Genomic DNA, 24,067 nt, shown 5'->3' on the forward strand with positions numbered 1-24,067 from the left:
ATGCTTTTATCAATTAATTACAAACAAGCGTTAATTTCAGTGTGCTTTTCATTTGGTATGCGTCTTACTACTTGTGAAAGAACAAGCTCTCCCCTCGAGTCAAATTATGAATTAGAACAAAATGTTTTATAAAATAAATCTATTGTCTTTAGAATCCTTTTAAAAAACTTAAATATTAAAAGAATTCCCTTTAACAGCCGAAAAACGCCCTTACCCTTCTCATGATTCATTGGTTCTCCAAAAACCTGTTCTTAAACGATGACACAAAAAAACCACAAGATCTTCTAAATGCACATTTCATCCTTGGGGTAATGCATCAGAAGATCGAGAGAGAGAAAAACACACACAAAACATTTAATCGAAATGTGTCGCTTTTATGGCCACTCGCATCACATTCCAATTGCTCTCATGACGATGATGATGATGGTGATTGGAAACGTGAAATGAAACACACTCTTTGCTCGCCATATTCTTAATGATTCGGTGCGCTATAAAACGGCCACTTCTGTACGATGAATCGTTCCAGGGAAGAGAAACAGCCACAGGTCAGTTGGAAATTAAAGTTGAACATGCATCATGCTCATACGGCTCACAAAACGAAAAAAAAACAGGGAACGAAAATGATGAGCTGGTTTCCAAACTCGATCCACCTCACAGTTTTTTTTTGTTCGTCCCGTTTGCTTGTTTGCTGTTCTGGATCTTTAAGACATTCTTCGGCTTCGTGACACTCGTAGCCAGCCTCAAGTGCATCCATTTAACTTGCTCTCGAAAAACTGTCAAACGAGTGCCCGCAGAAACTGTGTGGAAAGGCAAGACTAAGCGAGACTAAAACAGAAAAACAAAACGTATCCTCCTCACAAAGTTAAACTGAAAAAGTTTGTTACGATTGGCTTCAAGGCTGCGAAACGTATGGATGAGTTGCCACTAGTACCCACCATGTATGTGTGTGTGTGCTTGTGTTTGCACTGTTTCATAAATGTCTCGTTGTTATGTGCATACGTGCCGAAGCCGCAGGTTTGCAGAAGAAATGTGTGCTACAATGCCCCTTTCTCCGGTGGACGACGACACTACGACAACGGTTTGGAGGAAAAAGTTAGATTGTTTATTTGCGTTCTTGTCCCGAGCTCATCTCTAGAAACGATGATAGTTTTGCCATTTGTGTCGGTAGCATCGGTGAGCCAGAGCAAATGTATTGCAGGTATTGTTCTGCTACCGGTATGGTAGATATTGTAGCCCTTGGTGGGGGACAATTGAACCGGCCAACGAAACACCCGCATATTTAATGCCTGAAACGTGCTGCACCAGTCAACCGATTCGCCATCAGGAACGGGCCGTCGCTTTAACCGGGAAAGGGTCGCTTCTGGGAAAATGAATTGAAAAAAAAGGCTTTCCAGTGGCGGGAATATGCGTGCCCGGTTCGGGTGAGGAAACTTCGGAAAGTTATTCCGTAGCAGTATTTTTTGTTTCACTGTTTGTATCTTTTTATTCCTATTTTTTTGCCACATACAAACACGAAAGCAACACTAAGTTGTTGCTGTTGGTAGAAGGTTTTCTTAACAAAACGGGGGAGAGGAAATGGTACGGGTTCTCCCTCCTTCTGATCCTCCTCATTCCACTCCATTAGAACCAAGAGGATGGCACGCAATCCGAAGGTAAGCTCGTCCTCTTCAGCGGTCCAGTCGCTGACACGGTGGAATAGGAGGGGGTGGCAGGAAACCAGCAAGAACACTCTCTTTTCACAACGGACCGAATGGTTAGCTGTGGGGAGGACCCTTAAAACTGGTTTTTGCACGCCATAAACCCCCGCTCGGCGTTTCGTTGCATTACCGCACCACACTGGAAGGCGTGTGCCTGTCGATTGTTTGTTACTTATTTCCACTTTTCTCTCTTTCTCTCTCTCCCTCTGTCCAGCTCGCGAACTGGTGCAAAGATGCAGCTCAGCATGCACATGTGTGTTTGTGCCCCTGCGCTCGATCTGCATGGCCGTGTTTGTTTGGTCTGGTGTTCGTTCCTGTGTTTGTTCGCGGTTCGCCAAACATGAAGATGATGCCCCCGGAAGGTACGGATCCCGGTTTAGAAGCGAATCGTTTTCCGTTTGACTGAAGGTAATTTTTATGCTGTACGAAATGCATTCCGGATGGTCCTATGCATGGTATGTATCTTTACTGAGTATTGGAGGTAGATTAATAATATGCATTAATAATAAATGCTTTGATGTGAAGGTTATTAAGTTAAGAAAACTGTAATATCGCTGATTTTAGTTGTTGAAGTCTTTCGTTCAATTTTCAAGCGACGAACCCTTGGATCGTTCGATCTTTCAGTCAACAATGGAGTACATTGAAGCTTTCGTGAAAAATAGATCAATAAGTAAATAATTTATTTAAAAAAACAGTGATTTAAATATAATCTGTTTCAAATTAAATAGTCCATATTGTTTGACTCACAACTTCACAACTGAAAATGTGAAAATAAAGTAAAATTAGATTTATTTTTGTATTAGTTGTCCTTTGTTTTATTCAAGGTTTTGTTTCAAGGTTTAGTGTAGAGAAACGTTAACTAGGAATAGTCAAAATATTGATCCATGCAGAAGGACTAGAATTCACTAATCTTAATGCGAATGTATTTTCTGTAGAAACTTTAAATTAGTAAAGAAACCGACCAGAAACTTTGTGTCTGAAGGCGATAAGCAGGTATAAAAACTGGGTGTTCCAAACAAAAAAATGTATTTTTTGGAAAGAAACACCGCATGTTGATGTTCTGTCGCAGTCGATTAACTGGAACCATCTAGCAAATCGGTTAATCACAAGATCGTGGGTTCGTCGCTTGAAATTCGAACAAAAGACTTCAACTATTGAACTGTGTTACTGTTGTGATCGATTGGCATTTGAAACTCTTTTGACTACAATAATATAATATAAGTTCAATTAAATATGTTTGTAATCAATAACTACAACAATTACCCTTGTAAAGTTACAAAGTATTTTAGTTTTAATTACTGAAATCAATAATGATATTTTACTTTTAACATACATATTTTACACTCAAATCGGTTTTCGTTATTTTTTTTCTCTGTTATTCTTTTTTTATTCATTTTTTCTATTCCACTGTGTTACTCTCTCCTGCCTGTTGATGTATATCTCAGTAGCTCATGTGCATTCCTCTCGTATACTATTCGCAAGACCACAGCGCGGCTTCGGTGACACTCAGCGGTACTATTTCGTATTTTCTCTCTCTCTCGGTCACTCTTTCTCTCTGTTCACATTATACCTTTTAAAAGCATACGATACGAAAAGAAAAGCTCACAGCACCGAATGCAACCTGGCAAGCTAAGTTGCGAGAGAGCATCGATGCTTCTTTATTTATGTTTTCGTTGTGACTCCCAAGAATCAACTGGTTTTCTTATCTCCTTCCTGCTGCAAGCACTTCACCATGTTGCAACAGACTCTCCTGATTCTGTTTCCTGCCACTCTCTTTCTCTTGTACATTACTCCCTTCTTTCTTTCCGTCCCCCAGTTTATTCCAGCAGAGTAGCCCCCAAGAGCCCTTTTCCTCTTGCGTCATTGCTGCTCATCAACCTTTCTCCATCACGAAATCGCATCGCAGAGAAGGTTTCGTTTCGTTCGTCTCGACACTGGAGCATCGTTCCACTTCCTTTTTTTCCGAGCAGTACCCACTTCCCTTCTTCGCTTTGTCTCTCTTTTCACCCTGCCAGACGAGCCCTTTTGAGCAGGCTAAGCTGGTCTTGTACCAGCTTCCACACCGGTACACCCATACACGCGCTTACCAGCATCATCAGCAGCAACCGCACGATCTGATGCGGTAATAATTCATTTGTATTTATTCTCATTTCTCTTTTATGCTAAAATGCTATGCTGCCTGCCATTGCCATCCGTGGTGCTTCTTAGCGTACAGAACGAGTTTGTTTAGGTGTGCATGCGTGTGTATGTGTGGTGTAAGCCCCAATGTAAGTCGAAAGGAAGCGAAAGGAAATAAGTTTCGAGCATTTACTTGCAACGTGCAGTCGGGAGGGAACTGTTGCATTGAAGATAGAGCCCCGATGTTGTCGCTTGGATGATGGGTTCTTGTTGTGTGTTGTTATTTTTCCTTTCCTTCCTTTTTTCCTCTTCCAACAGTTTCTGGGGCATTCTTTTCCCTGCCCACCATGCAATGCAGCTTCTAATTCGGCTTTAGTACATGTTTTTTCCCTCTTATCCACAACGCACCCACTGCTACGGTATTGGGGAGCATCAAGTGGAGGTTATATTGTGTGTAAGGGTAGCTTTTTTTTTATTTGAGAGACACCACTCAGAGCTTCGGTTTTCGAAAGAGAAAAAGAGAGAGAGAGACAGTGAGAGAGAAAGGAAAAACAAGGGAGAATCAATCGAGATCCACCGAAGGTACGTTTGCTTTTGAGTGGCTGTTTGATGCGGCGAAAACATAATGCGTGTATTGTGCGGTTCCATTTAATCGGTTCTATGATTTGGGTTTTGGGATTGCTTCAGCATTCACCCACACAATGTACGATTGTTCGATGTCAAAAAGAACGGTTACGATTCGGTTTTCAGCATGAATAATGGTACCTTTCTACCCATATACAATACATCCCATTCTTGAATGCACAATATTCAGCATTTGATAACGGACGGATGGTTAGTAGCATGCAGTTCACCCAGTTCCCATTTCAGCACGCTTCCGATTCCAAATTCTACATATCATTAAACCACTCATTACCATAATGAAGCGCAAATTTGCTCATATCTTCGTACCCGTTAGTATGGACGGAATGGACGGAAGTGTGTGAAAATAATAATAATAATAATAGCAAAAAAAAGACTCGTTACTGTTTCAGTTGTTCGGTGTGGTGTTAATTTAAAATGGCACACCAGTGTGACTAGAACGAATGCAAAGCACATCACGAAAGCAGTGGACGTGAAAGCTGTTCTTAACGAGCCTTTCGCCTGCTGATTGTGTGTAGGGTTAATGTGGGAAGGATAAAAAAACAACATCATTTAAACACAGTTAGTCAACAAACCGGAACCGGCATGCAATGCATTGTTACGCGTGAATGAACTGCGTGAGTGAGGTTCTGAAGTGGTTTCGCTAGAGCGGAGTGGTTTGCCGATGACTGATTATGTTATCGTTCTTTATGGTTTTATTTTATAGATCGGTAAATTGCAAGAGAAACCAAACAAATACACAATCAACAACATTTTAATTGTTCTAACTGTGTGAAACTAAAATTTAAATGAATAAAATATGATTATTCTAGTGAATATTATTCCTATTCAATGCAGTAACTCATGCACTCGAGCTACTCTCTCGTTTTCAATGGATACAACCCTGGCACTATGGGATTCAAGCGTGTGGTTGAAGCTTCAAATACAAACGTGGTGTACAATTGTCCATTTTTTCAAAACATTTACGACTCTTTTTAGAAATAAATCAACAAACATTGATTATACTTATTATATGGAATAGCAATATATATTTTCAATTAATTTAGTTTAGCCATTTTTACTAAGCGTTAGGAATTTTTCAATTTGTAACTTGAGTTATCGTTTATATTCATTATTGTATTGGAGGTCGGGGTGTATTATTGTACAGGGATGGTCAGTATTAGGGGTGGTTGATGTTTTTACCGGCTCTTTCTCATTCAGAAGGGGAGCACGCTCAATTTTCCCAGTCACTCACTCTCTTGAAATTTAAAAATCACACATCAACAAATCAACTCTCGAGCATAAATTGGGAGCCTCTCGGTGGAGCTGTTGCGCCGTGAGTGCCCAATGTTATGTTTCCAACAACTGGAGAACAGTGTGTACAGTGTTTACAATATCTATAAAACCATAAGCGATAAGAAAATGTTAATTTGTGACTTGAGTTAAATTTGAAGAAATAGTACAATAAAATCTACATCACTTTACTCTGCTTGTTTAAATAAAATAAATGTATATTCCCACAGTATCATTACTTTTCAACAATGCTCTACGATGGTTAATACACTCACGTTGGGCACTGTTTATGAGATACCGGTGCAGCTCTCGTGCCACACCGGTGGAGGTTAAGGTTTGAGTTGCTTCACGAAGCGTTCGGTATTAGTCGAGTTTTAAACCTCCTACCGTACGCACGCGGCAAAAGCGAGTCTTTGGCAGACGGCGTCTTTGGCAGACTTGACGTTGCCGGTTGCGGTTGCAAAGAGACTTCCCGTTTTGTTTGCTTCCCGTTTACCGCACCGTTTCGCGATCAGCACACGAGCATTAGCGAGTGGTCTTTTCTCGTTGGAAGGCGAATCTGTCGCTGGAACGGAAGAGTTAAACAGTGTAAAGCAGCTGGAAGGTGAATTTAAATAGAAGAAAAGCCGAGTGTGAAACTTTATGCTCAGTGAAAGTAAACAGTTCAAACGGTTCAAGAATTATTATGAGAATATTATTAAATACTTTATACAGATCCGTTCAGTACAAGTGTTATGTTTTGTTTGATTTTCTGTTTTAAATGTTGTGATGAATAGAGCTCATTTATACTATTCGCGAATCCAAAATACCAAAATAATCTGTTCAAATATTTAAAAGTGACTTAAATAAATTTAGAGAAGGAAGATAAAGTTTTGATAGAAAAAAAGATCAGTTTAAAACTTGATCGCTTGATCGTTACCTGTTTCAAATTGTTTTTATCGTTTGTGTGTTACTGTGATATCCTGCTTAGGTACACGCGATTGTGTTTTAAAAACTTTACTGTTTTATTTTACTAAACACATTATGCTATTGTAGTGTTTTAGATGTAAAAGCAATAACAAACAATTCTTAATTTAAAAAAATATAAGTGGAAAATAACCATGTGAACAGTAACCAACAATCGTAGATACCTTGTGCTTGATCTTGCGATCAGTTTTCGTGTATCGTTTTCATCTGTTTTGGAGTGTCTAAGAAGCCACTTGCTATCTTAAAACCTCTTCACCCTTATTTATGTCTTCACCTTTCTTCACTTTCTAGAGCCATCGCCGTGAATTTCGAGCGCGCTTTTAACCGATACGATCGAACCGCGATTAATGTGCGAGTGTTCTACCCACGAAGCTTCCAAATCAAGAGAAAGCCACCAAGCAGCTCCAGATCCAGATTGTCCAATCTTGGTGCAATTGTAGCTTTGCCCCCCGGGGGTGTCTGTGTTTGTGATCGTGCAACGTGTGTATGTTTCCATTTTTGATCGTGTGTTTGTATAGTTGTCACCATCCGACACAGTGAAGAAGTGCATACAAAAAAATATTGTTGACAGCATCGGCGATCATCCAGCTACAGCCCAATAAAGCCTAAGCGTGCAAATAAAAGTAGGCCTTTTTGGGCTTCAAACAAGTGTGGCGAAGTGTGAATCGCGGCAGTGGGTAAGCTTCCACCTATATAGTACACAGTACACACCGTCGGTCCGGTCCGACGAACGGGGCCGCGAAAGAAAAGTGAGAGCGAAAAGTGCCCGCGCGAAGGTGCTTTCTTTTTCGTCGTGAAGTGTCAAAACCGCGTCGCGTTGTATCATTATTATTTTCTCTAGCTTCTATGTTTCGCCCGGCTTAAGATTTGTGTGAGTGGTTGCGGTCGGTTTGGTTTTTGGGAGAGTGTGGCTGTTATTTTTGCTTCTTTCCTTGGAGTGATATTTGTGATTTGCCACTCGTGCAGAAGTGAAATTATTTTACGCGCGCGCGTTGTGTAGTTCCGCTAGAGGTGAAACAAAAATTTTTCGCACACCAGTGTTAAACGGAAAAAAAACAACAGTCGCAGCCAGGCGAGCAGGTGAAGGGCAGACACGATAAAGGGTAGTTCTACTAGACTGGCGAATGCAGTGAAACGTACCAGCAGCAACAGCGAACAAGAGACAACATTGTCAACCTCGAAAATAAAAGTAAGTAGCGACAGCAGCAGCATGACAAACCTGAAGGGCTAAAGACCTTGAATGGGTTAAGTATGGGGGTAGAAAACAAGTAGAGGAAGCCTTCCACCTTTAAAAAAAAACGGACGCTCCGAGAAACTCCAGAGAATGTCTGGGACAAGTTCGTTTAGTATCCCGAACCAACCGGTCAACGGGTTGGAGACATTTTCGCTCCAGTTATGTTTTATGTGCCAGACATAAAAATGTGTTCCACCTCCTGCTCACTCTACCGTAATTCATTTCGGTGTTTTTAATTTTTCGAACCGGGTAACCTTCACAATGATTTTCCTGGTCCGTTTTTCCTCGTCTGCTTTGCGTTTCGTGCTGCCGAGTTGCGAAAGTGGTACCCTCGTTACAAGCGATGTTGGGTATGTTTTGCTACCAGTGGTCTTACAAATGGTCAAGTGATTTCGCCGTTTTTAATTTTCATCACTTATTTACTGTTTTCACTTGGTTTCAATTTTATGTTTACTGGAGAACATAATTACCCTTTGGCAATAACTTTGGCAGCGTAGAGAGGCTAAAATAAGTTAAATGACACTTTTTTTTTTGGTTTTTTAAATTATATAAAAAGAGTTCTGCTTTTCTTCAAAAGAAGTACATTTTATACATTTTAACACCATGTTTGTCTACTGCCCAAGGAACACCAATTATCCCATTTGCAAAACCCACTTCAACAAAGACTCAAATGCGCGGAAATGGTCGCCAAAAATTCGTGACCTTATTGCCACAGTACTTCGTACACAATTATCAGCTAACGGTAGCACTACTGTACGCTACATTGCCGTGTTGTTACTTTTCTATTTTACATTTCCGCACAAAACGTGTCGTGCAATGCGGTGGATACCGCAACATTGTCGTTCGGCAAAAAGGCATGACAACCGTGGCACGCCATACTCCAATTAATTTCATGTCTTTTTTTCTGGTGCTCCTCAAATGGCCATTCTGAGCCGCGGTAGCGGTGCACTCCAGTTTGTCTCTTCTCCTCCCAAACCGTTTTGTGGGTGTGAATTGAGAAAAAAAATCGAGAAGCAAAGAAGGCAAATCTCAAATGGGAAGGAAGAAAAAAAAATTAAACATACCAATCCATCAATCTCACGAAATGGACGACGAACCTGGGTCGTTGAAATCGCCGCCAAGCGACGAACCCACCTTCATGCCTTTGCCGTTCGATCGTTTACCAGCACTGGAAGGTTGTTGGCCAGCATGGATAGACAACGTTCTGGCTGTGAGTGATTCTGTGCGGCGATCGTTCGAACCGGTAACAAGAATAGAAACTCGTTAAGAAACTGGCCACCCCTAGCCGAGGTCTAGCGCGCGTAAGGTCAGTTAAAGGAGTTTGGTAGGTTTTTTTTATGTATTTATCAAGAATTATTTGCTTAAGAAAAGATACGTCCGGCGGTACAATGACGTCTATTGAGCCATTTTTCATAAAGCTCAACCCAGCTGTCGAACGAATAGAATAGATGAGACGTGCTAGAGAAGCCAATCTAAACGCTTTTCTTGCAGATTATTTCGCAATATTTCATCTTCTGTTCTTGGTTGTATTGCTGTATTTGTGTAACGAAATTGACAAAAGGAAGTAATTGTATGCCGATTGTTTTGTATTCAGCATGATGATCATTTTAACAAATTGATAAATTGTTACTTCTTTTAATGATTATTTTCTTTTTTGTTTTCAACTAAAAAAAACTTATTGTTGAATTGGTTCTATTAGCAGCTTACCTAAACAACAATCATTGTCATCCTGATCGAAGACTGCAGAGGTTAAACTAAGCACTTTGTTAAACTATTGATTATGCAAAAAAGCTGACCAGCGGGGTTGAATAAGCTTGATAATTTGCACGACTGAATTCATCGTCGCCCATTATTCGGCCATGTTCATGGCTGCCACCTTTTTTGCCGATAATACGATAACAGGCACATGGGTATGATCGTTTTATGTTGATTAAATTGACATCATTCATTAGGCATAATAATGCTACTCGTTCGTATGGATCGTGTGTGGCTGTGTATGTGTTTGATATAAATTTGGAACAGGTAGTTCCATAGAACAAGCACCCCTTCCGGTGGTGGCGGAAGAATCGATAATTGGTAAAGCTGATTTTAAATGAGGCATTCTCCCCCGCCGTTTCGTCAAACATTTGGTAAGCTTCCGTTGGCATCGGTTGAGTACACTCTAATCGATAAATGCAGTTTGTGGAATTAGTACTGGGAAGGCTGGCGAGTCCTGCGAACGTGTATGCATGTATGTATGGCGATTATGCTAGGTGTACCGTTAATTACTGTTGTCAATTACTCCACTAAGCCCGGGGAATTTGTTCACCTTCGCGTAAATGGTGAGCAGGTGCTCGCAGCCCTAGTAATTCCCGCCTCAAAGAAGCTGCAAATTGGCAGCCACTGATATGGATTGGTATGGACGCAGGAAAGTCGAGATGGGTGCGTGTGTGTGTGGGGGAATGTGGTTTTACCGTCTGCCAGAAATGCATTGTTCTGGGAAGGTAGTTGCCAAAATGGAGCCCACTTTTAGCCGCTTATTGCATCAAATAGAATAATAGAAAGGGAGAAAGAGTTGAAAGCGTAAATCGATTTTTGTGGTATTTTAACATTGTATTGTAATATTTACGAAGGACGGAAGCTTCGTTGCAGCACCAAGCTTTATGCAGTTTGTTGGAAAATAATTATGAAACGAAACAGAAAATCTTCCCAAACCAAAAACCATACGACCATATAAACGTTTGATAAAACCAAGCGTACAAATGGTGAATTGTCTTCCAATATCGCACCATGATGCGGTGGGCTCTTAGCACTATCGCCTGCAACCCGTTTCGTTACCGGTTTTGCCATTTACCACACCTCCACCGAACGGTTTGTGAAAAGAAGAACCATGCTGGAAAGGTGCGCCTCACAAACACCAGGGAGAGATTGGTAGATGGAGAGAGACCCTGGACGGTTGTTTGATGTGAAACTTTTCATCGTTTACCAAAAGGCGACCGAAGGGGCAACGGGCAAACGTGGATGACTTTTCTTGGCTCGGTGGAAGATTCCTCTGACATTTCAATTCCATCTCGCACGCGGCTGCTCGTGGTTGCATGATGTTGCAGCTGTGGTACAGCAGGTGTGTTCACCACTGCACGACACCTAAGCGCTAAAGGATAGCTATTGGAACAAAAGTAAGATAGTTCTGGTTTCACATTGCGATTCCTAACACCATTGTTGGCAGCGTCCTCTCTCTCTCTATCTCTCTCGATGACTCTTTCTCACCTGCTAAAGTGCATCCCACGGTACGTGTCATGTCCCGATGGAGCCGATTTTCTTCCTCGACGAGTTTAAATGTTACCGTGCTTTGGGGACAATTTTAACTTGTCCTCTGCTTGAACGATGAAAACGATGCCTTCGTCAACTGGTGGATCAAACGTTCTACGGATTGTGTCGTCGAACGTGTGTGTGAGCAGGTGGGGTAGGTTTTTCATCGTAGATCGTAACACGACCGGTGTCCTTTCGACTGTGTATGTTTTGTGTTGGTTGTGAGAATTGTTATGTTGGCCAATTGAATCAATGTGCACACCTACATTTTTGGTACCATTTTCGAAGGGTTTTGTTTCTGTGAATCTGTTTTTTCTGATGAGAGTTGGGATGAATGGAACAGAAACTTTGGACGTTTTGAGCTCTGATTTCAGTATCCAAAGTTTGTTTTTGTCGTAGTGATATGGGCCCTAAAGAACATTTTTTTAAGATGTGCCAGGAACTTGACAACGCTAAAAAGCATATAAATTTAGCTAATATTTCTTTTTTATTAATTTTGTTCAAATATTTCATTTTATATATTTTTTACAAAATTCTACTAATTTGTTTAAACAAAAAAAAAACAGAAATGCATTTTTAACCGGGCTATGCCTTTCAATGTGAATTATTCAATTTGCTATTCAAATTTATCATTAATTAGTGGAAATAAAATACATAAAAGGAATGTAAGCAAAATTAAAACTGATGGCAAAACACTGAATTTGATTTTTTCCCTCTTAAAATGAAGGAGTCTTTTTGGGTGTGTTTAATCAACCGTGACGAATCGAGTAATAAAGTAAAAGTGCAGGAGAGCTTTTTTACCATTTATGGTAGCATAACCATACTGTCGTTCGACGTAAACTTTACTTATTAATGAACAAAAAAGCCTAAAATTTATACCAAAAAAAAAAACAGAAGTCGAAACACTGACCGGTTAATCAATTGCACACATCTCTATGCGTTTTAATGCGCTTCGGTTGTTTGGGATTATATGTATAGCGCCCGGTAGGCATCGGGAAACGGGCCCTCTTTTTGTGTGATGACTATTAACGCCCGCATATGGTAATGTCGTTAGCGTACAGTATCAACACAAGCATACAAGCAAAGCAGACAACCAAAAACGGAAAACAACACAAAAACGAGACGAAACGCTCTGTGATTTTAATCGCGCTTTCACACCTGTGCTGCAAGTTTTGATTCATCACACCCGGCACGCAGCTTCCACAAGCTCCCGAACTATGGTTTTTGATCACAAACGATCACAAAAAATAGTTCAAGGTTTTTTTTCTGCACCATACCAAAAACCAGTAACGCAAAACATACTGGCCCCTATTTTTTGTTTGATTGCTCACGCTTTTAATTGAGAGTTATTTATTAATAATAAATGTATTCAGTTCTCAATTATGCACGCAGGCGGTAGGTGACAAACTCCTGTGTTTTTTTTTTGCTTTGTATTGCAATTTGCCCCACACAACAACCCTAATGTGTGTTCGGTCAGGGAATTTTGATTGCAAATCAATGCACCGTGAGCGGCAGGTTGATTGAGTTGTGACGAATGCCGAATGTTCGCTCTGCTGGTTGCACAATTTCCCATGCATTTTTGCTTCCGGAAGACCATCCACCCTCCCCTCGATGCGGATGCATTTTTTTCCCCCAAAACCTGGGGAAGCTTATGATAAAATTTGCACGTGAGCAAGAAGTCCCTCCCCCTTTGACCGGGAGGGTGTCGGAGGATTAGTCGCATGTTTGTGAGATAATTGAATTGTTGTAGTTCGACGCGATTGCAGGTATGCAAAGTACGACGAAGGTCCCGAGCCACGGAGTACGTGCATTGCGCTATCCGATCAAATGAAAATTCCAACAAAATCCAATGTTGGGTGTGGGTTTGTGGATTATAAATAAGATTCAGGGGGAGTTTCTTTTTTTTGCTTGTTTGCTCGCTGGTAGATTTAAAAATACACATATGTGTGTGCGCCTTACCACGATTGATTACTACATCGGAGGTAGTTCGGAAGCCGCCTAGAATGTCAATATATCCCCGGGTGCGATTTGTCAGCGAACGGATGGGTGGGTTGTTGGCGTGCACTTCTCGCATGCAAATTGAAAGTGCAACCGATACTGGACTGGTAAGCCGGCCCGAGGTCAATCCGCAGAAAGACACACACACAAACAGCTGGGTGTGGAGTTGATGGATCAGCACTGGTAACCGCAAACGCGTGTCAGTTCCGTTTCGGGAAGGCGTGCAAACCATATTTGGACAGTTTGAAGGTACCCTCGTCGTCGAAAGGCAATCCCTGTTATTTAGTTTTATTTTGCAGTAAAGTTAACTAACTACCAGAGGAAAAAGGCATGATCCAAAATGAATTAATCTCACCGACAGGGAGGGGAAAATAAAAACCACAAACTCCACAACCACGTTGATTGACACTTTCGATTTTCCCCATAGAACTCGCTTCCGTAGAACCGCGTGATAAATCAATTAAAAATAGCCTTTCGCATCGTACAGGCCGTGGGTTGATGGAGCGGTTGATTTGTTTAGCCAAATGTCAGCAGCAATAATTACTACAGATCAAACGCAGCGTACTAGTGACTTGTTTGTAGATTGATGTGCTATGTTTGGTTCTTATTTTGCCTGTACATTAAAGCAATTTGGAATGCCATTAGCCGGATGGTTGGGTAGTAAAGTGCAAAGCGATAATGGTTTTGCCATGCAAAGGCAAATACGAAATGCAACTGTTTGATCATCTATGCACAAAGATGTGATGGAATGTGATGGATCCCTTTTGGACGCCTTTGAACGTTCGTTACAAATCAAAACCTTGCGCAGAGTGCAGGGCAGAGTTTAACGTAATTATGGAACATTTGTCCGATGTATTTGTCTAATCATCTTGCTTCTATAAATCACTTCCCAAGCTAGCTTGAAATCTTCCACTGGGAGTTACTTTCTTATCAATGTAAAATGTCTGTACTTTTCCTGATAACCTCAATCAATTTACGACTGCACATTATTGCTTCACGTGTGCATACCAGACCCGGAAGGGGAGGAAAAGAGGGGAGGAAGATTAAGCACCAAAGTAGCTCGGCATTACTCCCGATGCAACGTGCTTGGATGCATTCCGACTGAGCTTAAACTGCATATTTCATCGACCATAACCTTCGGTGCGCTTCGGTGTACCATTCTCATATTGTCCACTTCCTGGTAACACACACCCCAGACTGGAAAGGGAAAAGCAGAGAATAGCTGAAGTGCAATCGACTGGTCAAACATGGCGCAACTGTGCAGGCCGAGATTGGTTCTATGAAATCATCATCATCATCATCATCCGCTTTATCCTGCAGGGAGGGAAGCTTGAGAGACTGCTACGTTCCGATTGGGTGCGGTGAAAAAGTGAATTCTCCAAAGATAGCCTACCAGATGTGGTTTCCGAACTGAGCGGGGTGGGGTGTGGGATGGGTTTTGGAAACGTGCCGTTGGTCCGGTTTTGTGTATCGAAACGTATGTGTGTTTCGAGAGTTTGAACAACTTTTTCCCAAAGTACCGAGAAGTCCAGAGAAAACCAAGCGTCTAGATTTACACGACCGTTCTACGACTGCAGAAGCGTTTTTACGTCATACCCGGGTGTTACGAGTTGCAACGAACCGGGTTCCGAAATGCATTAACCTCTTGAAGTGGGGTAAAGCGGGTTGAAAGAAAAGCTAAACAGCAATTGATGCCAGACCAAACGCAATATTGGAAGACATACACACATGGTACAGACGGTACAGTGTCATGTCGGGTTTTTGCTCGTTTCACTCATCACATCATCAACGTTTTGGGGCGGGATAGAAGAGGAACTGGAACGCTACAGATAGGAAGTCATCATATTGATCCTGAGTGTACGATGTACAATGATCCAATGTGTAACTCGTTTGCAAAGTAAACGAGCTAAATTTTACCAATATTTTCTCTCGCATCTGGACGACACCAGCACGAGCCCAATCAGAATGTCCGCCCGGTAACATCTTGTGCAGTGCCGAGTGGACACTTTATGTACAAATATTTCATCGTACCACAAACCGTCCGTTGTTGCAAACAAACAAGATGCCGGACGCCTGTTGGGGAATGTGTGTTTGCTTGCATTAGCTTTGGATTATTCTGCTAGGGCAAGGCTTCTGAACCCTCCAAAGCAACAGAGAAACTGTTCTGTTTGATGATTAGAAATCGTAGAAGCAAAAACGAGCATAAATGTAAAGATCTGGGCAAATTCTTCCAATACAATTCTCTGACTCGATACATGCACCATTACCCATACGAGTAGCTTGTTGTGTTGATAAAGCCTAAAACTCCCTGCCTCGGTGTATAATAGCTCACTTAAAGAATCGAATTAAAATGGTTTTAATTTCGTGTAGCTCTTTACCGGCGCAAGAACAACAGAACAACAGAAGCGCTTGCAATAGTTCATAAGCGTAATCATCATCAGGCATCCAGGTGCAGAGTCAAGGGTAAGCCGTACTTTGAAGGCTTTTGCAGCATTGCTAACAGCACCACATCAACACGGCAATCAAGGTTGCTTGTTGGAGGGTTGGAATGAGTTCTTGTCTATTTCATACTGGTTCAGAATCAGCCACCATTTCAGGTCAGTTCAGCTGCGTTACGAGCTAGCTAACTTAGGACACTAGTCTAGAACAGATCTCCTACCAGCCCAGCCCTCGTTTTCGTTGTGATCGTTTTTTTGTGTGTGTGGTTTATACGATGTTTAAAAAGGTAGCAACCGATCAGCTGAAACGTTTCGCTTGAAATTGAAACAGTTAAAACGGGCGATAACTGAGGTTGGTGGGCGGGGGGTAGTGACTTCCTTCCACCCCGCTACAGAAGCGGAAATTGGCGATAAAACCTGGCGGTGGTTCAAGATCGTTGCAGAATGATAGCACTCAGCAGCAGTGTAGCTGTGTTCCACAACGAGCCTCCCTCGATGTTGTGCTTGTTTGGAGGCGGCAGGATGGGGAGATTAACTTGCACCAAAAGGAGGGTTGGGAGGGAGGAGTGTTTGGTGTGGAAGGGAGGGAAAAATAACATCTTAAAGAAACAATCCTGCTGACCAGCGTCAGAATCGTTAATGGATCTTCGCATTGAGCAGCAGATAGGGAGCAGCTGCTCAAAAGTAGCTCCTTTCCTGGGCTTTAGTTTTTTTTCCTGTTGCGTGTGTGTGTTTGTTTATGTGTTCCAGCGCTTGCCATTATTACAAAAGCAAACGTTTTTCATCCATGGGTATGGAGCAAGGGGAAGACGAAACACAAAAAAAAAAACAGGCAGAAAAGGAAGGAAGTCGATCTGAACGATCATCATCGGTAGCGATAGAGTTTTGATACAGCTTCAACAACTCCACAGGGTCAACAGACGGTGGGATTCGGTTGGCGGGAGGAACAGGGAGGAGAGTGAAAATGGAGAGAATTGATCGTATCATCATTGTGCTTACTTGTGGCTCGTTGAGGCAAAGCCTGTATTAAATTGTTTAATGCTACTACTTTGAATCTTCCGTAGGATGTTGAATATTTGTTCAACAAAGTAGCAAGTTGTGAGGATTCAAAAAAATCATTTGTAGCATATCTTTTTTTCTGCAACATATTCCTTCGCACTATCAGTGTGCGGAATTAAGAAGCGCTCCAGCAGCAATGGCTGCTGGATTGCACTCGTGTGAAGTTGTTTGTGTAATTAAGGGATGCAAACTGGCGACTTGTAAGGTGCTATTTTTGGAAAGAGTTTGGGCTCTTGAAATTGAAGAGATTGGTTAAAAGACATCCAAACACTCGACTAGAGACTAGAGAAGACTAGCAAAAAGAAAACGCACCATCAATTGGAATGAGTTGTAAATTAGACGTACTTTCCTAAAATTAAGGGACTTGAAATTCTTAAAAATAACCCTTCCTCCTTAGGATGGCAATCGAAAGGAAACGAGCGGAAGGAATTCATTCACAGCGATTAAAATTAGAAGAAGGAAATGAGTTTTTCTACCAGTTTGAAACGATTTGCTTTGTTCAGCTTGACTTCCAGAGGGTAGAAGTTTGTTTTTATTTTGCGTATAGTTTCGGTCACGGACGAGTGCCAATAGAAAAACATCGTACGGGTTAGCGTTTTAGAAGATGCTATGCTACGAATTTCTACCCCAAATTGGCTTTTGATGTTGGAAATTCTTCTAGCGCAAACATTGAATACTTTATCCCACATACCACGTGTAGCGGCCGGATATGTAGTGTGTAATGGTCTGTTTTATGGATGTTTAAATGCCGGTATTACATTCTTTGCTGTCCGATGGAATACGTGAATAGTTTGTTGGAATGGGATTTGCAAATTTAATTAAGTGAGAAATGTTGATGTATTAAATGATTCAATTAAGATTCTGTTGCTGTAACACGACTTTATTTAAGCTAAGCGGAGAAAGACACTGCCAAATAATAAACTAACAAAATCAAGTAATTTACAATCTAGAGCGAGATTCGCCTTCTCGAATCTTGCACAAACAATAAGATTTCCTCGAAGCCGGGGAAAGATTTTCGTTCGTGAAAATTTGATTTAATCAAACTTCATGATGCAAGGCATCAAAGATGAAAGATCAAATAAACCTACACCGAAGGTTGCAATCGGTCTCGCACAGGACACACTCACACAAACCCTATCCAACGCCAATGATGGACGGGGTGAGAGTAAAAAGAGACGAAAAAAAAACCCCAAAGCCGAGAAATAAATTTTGGTAGCTTCCGCTTTGATTGTTTTATTTGATTTTGCTTGAGCGTGAGATTCGTTGTGTTTAATATTCCTTCGCAAATGAAAGATGCTTTCTCGCAATGAAATGAACGAGTTCTTTTTGATTAGATGAACAAAATAAAAAAAAACACATTCACAGAACCCTACGAAAAAGGAAGCATTTATACGGTATTGTACTTGCGAAGCGAAATCGTCCTTCGAGATACAGAATCCGGAATGAGTTTAAACCTAGCTGATAGAGTCGCGGAATAATCTCGCTTTGTTTGAGCTGGAACGTCTTCAAATACTTCATTAACGAAACGGCGACTAGTCTCGGTACTTGACGTGGACGTGGCAAGCTGCCAGTGATAAATGCGATTTAATTTCTTTTGTTTTGCGTTATTAGGTCGCGCTGTACAGCATGATTCAGTTCGTTCTGTATGGTGTATTTGCTTATTAAATGAAGATAAACTCTTGCCGGTTAGATTAAGGATAAGTCCTGATGATTCTACAGTTTTGGAGAATAAGACGATTGTAAGAGCTTTTTTTCAACTATCGATTTTTGTGAGCATTTCCACGAGAATGCTATTCTCTAGACAAGGTTTTAAGCGGGGCAAACTGGATCCCTTTTAATTCTCATTCACAAAGCAACTTCTTTAACCGGAAAGAAACACCAATTAAAACCCTTTTTTTCTTGCAGATCGTTTGACGATCGTAAAAGGTGTTTCGGTTGGAAACAATTGACGTAATTTATACCTCCATATACAACGCGCCTCTTTTTTTTGGGGAAGACATCCTTCCACCCCATACCAGATGAACCCATTTCTGAACCTTCAAACTGTACCATCTGCCATTTTAACGTACGAAAGAACCACGGCGAAGAATAACAAAGAACCTCGGAAAGGAACAAACCGTTCCGACGAGGTCATCCATTTCTGGGAGGCGTTTCCAGAGCAGTTTCGCGCAAACTTCTCAACACGAGTTTCGAGTAGGAGTAGAAGCAGTACGTCCCTGGGAAGTGTCTTAAGTTGTATTCCATACTCTTTACTTCGCACCGCACCAAACTCCACGGGTTCGATTACGGCGAACACAGAGCCGGCATGCCGGTATCGAACACCCGGCCAGAAGCAGGAGGAAAGATTAAGATATTAGAATAACAATACATCAGACCGGAAAGCTGTCGTAGGGTCGAGCGAATGGAAATCCGTTTGATGTGTTTTTTGCCCGACCGGCTCATGCTCTAGGGCGGATGAATGTTGATGATGAAGCAATCAGTGTACAAGAGGATGTTGCTCACCCGCAGTTCGAACCCATTTCGGCAAAAGGGCTTCTCCGATACGATCTACATCCAGACGGTTCTCCATGAATCTTTAATTAATTTAAATAAGCTTTGCTATTTTGGCGGGAACGGAAGATTCGGTGTTGGCCATATTGGAACTTCATCTTCTTCGCCGTTCCTGTTCGACCTAATACCTAAGTTATACACATTAGAATGTGCGAAAGTCTATTCTTTCTAGGGGTTTTGTCTCACCTACCAGCAAATGCCAAGTTTTCGTCTATAAAGAGATGCCGCTTCTAAGAATCATGAGAACTTCAAAAACGATGCCATTACTTGGAGAATCTCACAAACGCTGCGTAATGGTAGGAATGATTTATCTCACCAATAACCTTGTTAGCAGGAGAAAGATAAAAAGAAAGAAGAAAAAAAAACACATTCAATATGCAGCTAATTACGTGAAGGAACATTCTTGTTGTGCGGAGTTAATGTACCGGGGAACGTATTGTTGTATCTTTTCGGGTTGGGATGTCGTAACATCACCGGTACCGGTCTCATGTGTCTTTATTATGTCAAGGCAATCGCATTATCATGCAGCACCGATAAGGGGGGCACAAAAGGGGACTGTCATCGATAGGCGTCATGAAGCGTTGAGTGATACTAATGAAGCAAACGCAAACGTCTTATCTTACGTTAGATGGTGTTAGAGTGTTATCACACACCATTAGCCACCGTGATTTGATTTTGTTAGACCTCCTGTACGAACTTGGCCTATTCTATTTATTTCTTTCGCAATTTTAATTTGATTGATTTATGAGCTGGTCAGTTCCCAAGAGACATAAGAATCGTTACCCGATACAATCGGTCAGTAGTTATGCAAATGGTTGTCCCTCGTGACAAGCATTCATGCGTGATTTAGACGATGTTTCTTTAAGGGATTTTAAGGTTTCATTTACAACGCTTGTAGATCTGTATCATAATAAAGAAGAACAAAAAAAAACAAAACATTCATATAAACAGCAAACGGCAAACTCATAACAAACCTTCCCTGCAGACGCACGAACGTGTTGCTCTCTCTTCGTGACACCTGACATCACCTTGAACTTGGAACGCATTCTCACGTTTCACCGGTGAAGTCCTTGCTTTGTTCCTTCAAATAAAAGCAGCACAAAGCTCAGTGCCGATACAATTTCAATGCCAATGTAAGGCTCGGTTTGTCGAGCAGAAATGGACACCGATGCGTCAAGGTCATCCTGCAAGGCAATCGAATCGACGGAAGGGCTCACACAAAACTAGAGCACACCTCACATTTCACGGGGTTATGCATATCGGACCGGCAATGGAAGAAGGAGTCGGATATCGGTTTCACACGAGCGGACAAACTCTCGTTGATCGTTGATTTCCGATTTTATTCCAGTAACCAATAACGCTGGTCCAAGATGTTGGTCGGAAATGCTGAAACTCTCGCCCTCATCGCTCTCTACACTGCGAGCGTCAATTTTATGGTACATTTGAGGCTGTGAGGAGTTGTTTTCTCCTTATCGACCACGGTTGTACCAGCAGCTTGATGGTGCGTAAAGGACACCGTACACCTCGGTGCGTTCGAATACGCACACCGGATCCAACATTCACCCCGTGTGTGCGTGTGTGATTGGCTCGCACGTCAAGGTTAATGTAAATTCCGCGCACAACAAGAAAAGGCACACAAAAAACCTCACACACACACCATGTGCATCGTTTATTCATTGGTAATCGAGACTTGTCACTATCTGTCGCCGGGTATTTGCTTACGCAAGAGCCTTTTTCTTTTCTCCTTGTCTTAGTGGTACTACAATGTGTCATAAAATGTTATGATGTAGTACGGACGGATGCGCACGTTGCGTCGCGCACATTGATGATGGGAATTTTTGTGCTGCTCTCGGGATCGAAACCACCGTTGAACTGGTGGTTGTCGTCGCTTTTTTTCCCCCTTTTCATTTCTGTTTTGCAAAAGCTGTCCACGTACTCGACGAGCTTTAGTCGCACTCTGGATGGGTGCGGATCGATGGATTTGCATAAAAAAATATCAATGGTTGATTTGGACGATGTGTTCGATGGCTTTTGTGCGTGTGCTGTGGGGTGATATTAATAAATTCCTTGCCTGTTTCTTTGCCGTCGATCGATTTAAGCCGGGTTGCGTGGTGTGTTTTGTATTTATATATATAGGACCATTCAACAACACGCCACATCCGGTAACGGACAACACGTTAGTCAACACCCGAAAGTGTTTGGAACGGTGTGTGTTTTTAGCTACTGACGGTAAGCCAATCAATTGCTGCTTAATTATGAATAGAGTTCTTGACTCAATAAATTAAGGCATCAATATGTAATTGAATTCATTCCTTGTAAGTATTTTGTGCACCTTCGTCATCTTGTGAGGAAAATTAAAATATGTAATTATTCGCTATAACTTTTGCTGCGTAGAGGTGGACGCCGAAATAAGCTTACGAAAATTCCTTTCGAGCCTCAGGAATTTTCTTACTTACTTCTGTGTGATGTGCGAAAAAAAACCTAATGCATTAGACTGTTTTTTTTTGTTATAATTTTTTTGAAAGAAATTTATTGATTTTTAAGTCAAAAGTAAGCCGATTAAACTAGTGTTCCAACCGGGGCTAATAGCTGTTAGATTATGCACATTTAAAGAAGCTTTACGACAGTATCTTCTAGATTACATTGTTTCCGATCCCATCAGTACATCGGCATCTATCGGTACCGTTAGCAGTGATAGAAAACCGAGAACGCGCCCACCCTTTGTGGTACATTTTTGACAAAGAAAAAGAACTCTAGAAAAAAAACACACACCACCACTCCCGATATCCTGCCGTCTGTGATACCGTGGAGTAAAAGCATAAAACAAAATACAGGTCACATGTCGCTCACTGGCCACACATGGTCCAGCCCAGAAGGGTGTGAGATGCGTTGAAGCAAACCCATCAACCGTTAGAAGCACAGACAGGCTGGTCGAATGTGTCTTCCTATGCGCTGTGCTTTGCATTCGCCAATGTTCGACGACCCGAGCCGTGAAGCCTTTGATGGATGGCAACAACAACAAAAAAACTGTAGCACCAAAAAGAAAAGAGTCGGGGTGGGGAAGGTTACAAATTTCGCAATCTCATCTTCTTTCAGGGTTGCGAAAGAAATGAGGGTAACATTTTTGTGTTTTTTTGGCTTGAAGCTTATAGACACATGCATGGAGTCGGTACCTATACAAGGGCTGTGTCAATTTGGAACGGCAGACTATCAACGTTTCTTCCGCAGTGGCTTCCCAAGTTCCCCGGAGGAACGAGGGTGAGGTGAACTTTTTTTTTGGCATACGTTTCCATACTTCGACATCCAATATTCCGCTAGGTACTAATCAATCGACTATCGGTTAAGCTGAAGACCAGAAAGATGGAAACCTGAAACCGATCCGACGCGTTCGAGTCGAAAGGAATTCATCCATTCGTCACCCGGGAACGTCAGGGGAACAAACAACCGTGCAATGCTTGCTTTAGGAAAATGATTTTTCCTTCTTTCCCTTCTTTCGTTTGTGTTTGTGGCGATCAAAACCGTGCTCCATCGTGTTCGACGAATGTCTGAAGGGCATATCATGTTTATCACAAATCCCCAAGCGACATTCGTCACGCATTCGGTTTGGAATTGGCTTCATTTCCAAACATGAAGCCCACGCACCATTTCGTTACTGTTGTTGAATTTTGAAGAGTTTACGCTCTCGAGAGCGTAGATTAAAGATCATAAAACTTTACCGACCAGCAAACCCACAGGAGGACACAGGCGGACATTAAACATCTTCGATTAACATGTCAGCATGCATTTGAGAAGTTTTTATGACTCCCTCTGTGTGTCTCTCTTGCCATCTGATGCATTTTTACAACTCCGTCCTTCGTGTGTCGTGAATCATTTTGGGAAGGGTGGGAGGACTGTTTTATAGTAGTTTTGGCTTTTGGACTTCTTGTGCAAGCAAATATCAAGGTTTATTGCTAAGGTGTGTATGTAACGCTGGATTTATATTACGGTGGATCGACTAATCGCGACGTATGCTTCACATCTGGGTGTCATTTCCTCCCGTACAAATGTCACACACAGGTGAGTTTGACGGAACATAACCGTTGGTCAAGACACTTTTCGGCCCGAAGGTTATGTTCCCTTCCCCCGGCCCGTGTATAGGATGCAATTTAATGAGTTTCCTCACGGGGGCAGCTGCAACCTGGCGAGCACAATGCCAAGAATATTGGCAAAGTTCAGCTGAGCAGAAAAAGTTTTGCGTCCTGCCAATAGCGGCAATGAAATGTTGCTACTAAAGTCGGTTGATGAGGAAGGCGCGGTTAGTTCTTCGCTACCGCAAATTCATCACTGTTCAAAGTTTTCTATTTATCCTTCAACAGTATCGTTTCTCAAGAGGTAAATAATTCCCAAGAGTTGTGTACTTTCTTATGCACAATAAAAGCAAACGAACGAATTATGTATGCATTTAATTAAATGTCAAATACATTCAATATTGCTCCCCAATTTGTCGTATGCTATTCGTTCGTCAGAGGAATGTAGAGCAGTGTATGAAGAATGAAAAAAAAAAATCTTTTAATTGGTTTGCACTACGAAAGCAAAATGTCATTAAGCGTTCAAAGGATTGTAGTTTGCAGATCCACATTAAACGGTTTTTTGGCGCTGCTGACGTAGAAGCACTTCTACGCCGTGTCTTAAAAAGTGCAAATCAAATCAATCCTACTACTTAAAACTTTAATTACAACCGTTCATCTAATCCGTTTACGTGTTTTCGTTCCACCACTCCTTTTTTCCATTCCAGCGTAAGTGTCATCTAAACGGTACCGGAAGCT

The 24,067-nt window shown here is 41.7% G+C and overlaps 1 protein-coding gene across 3 annotated transcripts in view; it reads left to right on the forward strand.

Annotated features, from left to right (window-relative positions):
- Positions 1-6,097: 6,097 nt before the first annotated feature.
- Positions 6,098-24,067, forward strand: part of LOC125768005 (serine/threonine-protein kinase phg2) — a 134,543-nt gene continuing 116,573 nt past the window's right edge. For all 3 annotated transcript variants that reach the window (XM_049435096.1, XM_049435097.1, XM_049435095.1), the window contains exons 1-2: positions 6,098-6,333; positions 6,987-7,884. The gene's annotated coding sequence lies outside the window, so the exon portion shown is untranslated. The remainder of the gene's footprint in view (positions 6,334-6,986; positions 7,885-24,067) is intronic.

The sequence above is a fragment of the Anopheles funestus genome, chromosome 3RL (assembly GCF_943734845.2).
Source record: "Anopheles funestus chromosome 3RL, idAnoFuneDA-416_04, whole genome shotgun sequence".
NCBI classification, from domain to species: Eukaryota; Metazoa; Arthropoda; class Insecta; order Diptera; family Culicidae; genus Anopheles; species Anopheles funestus.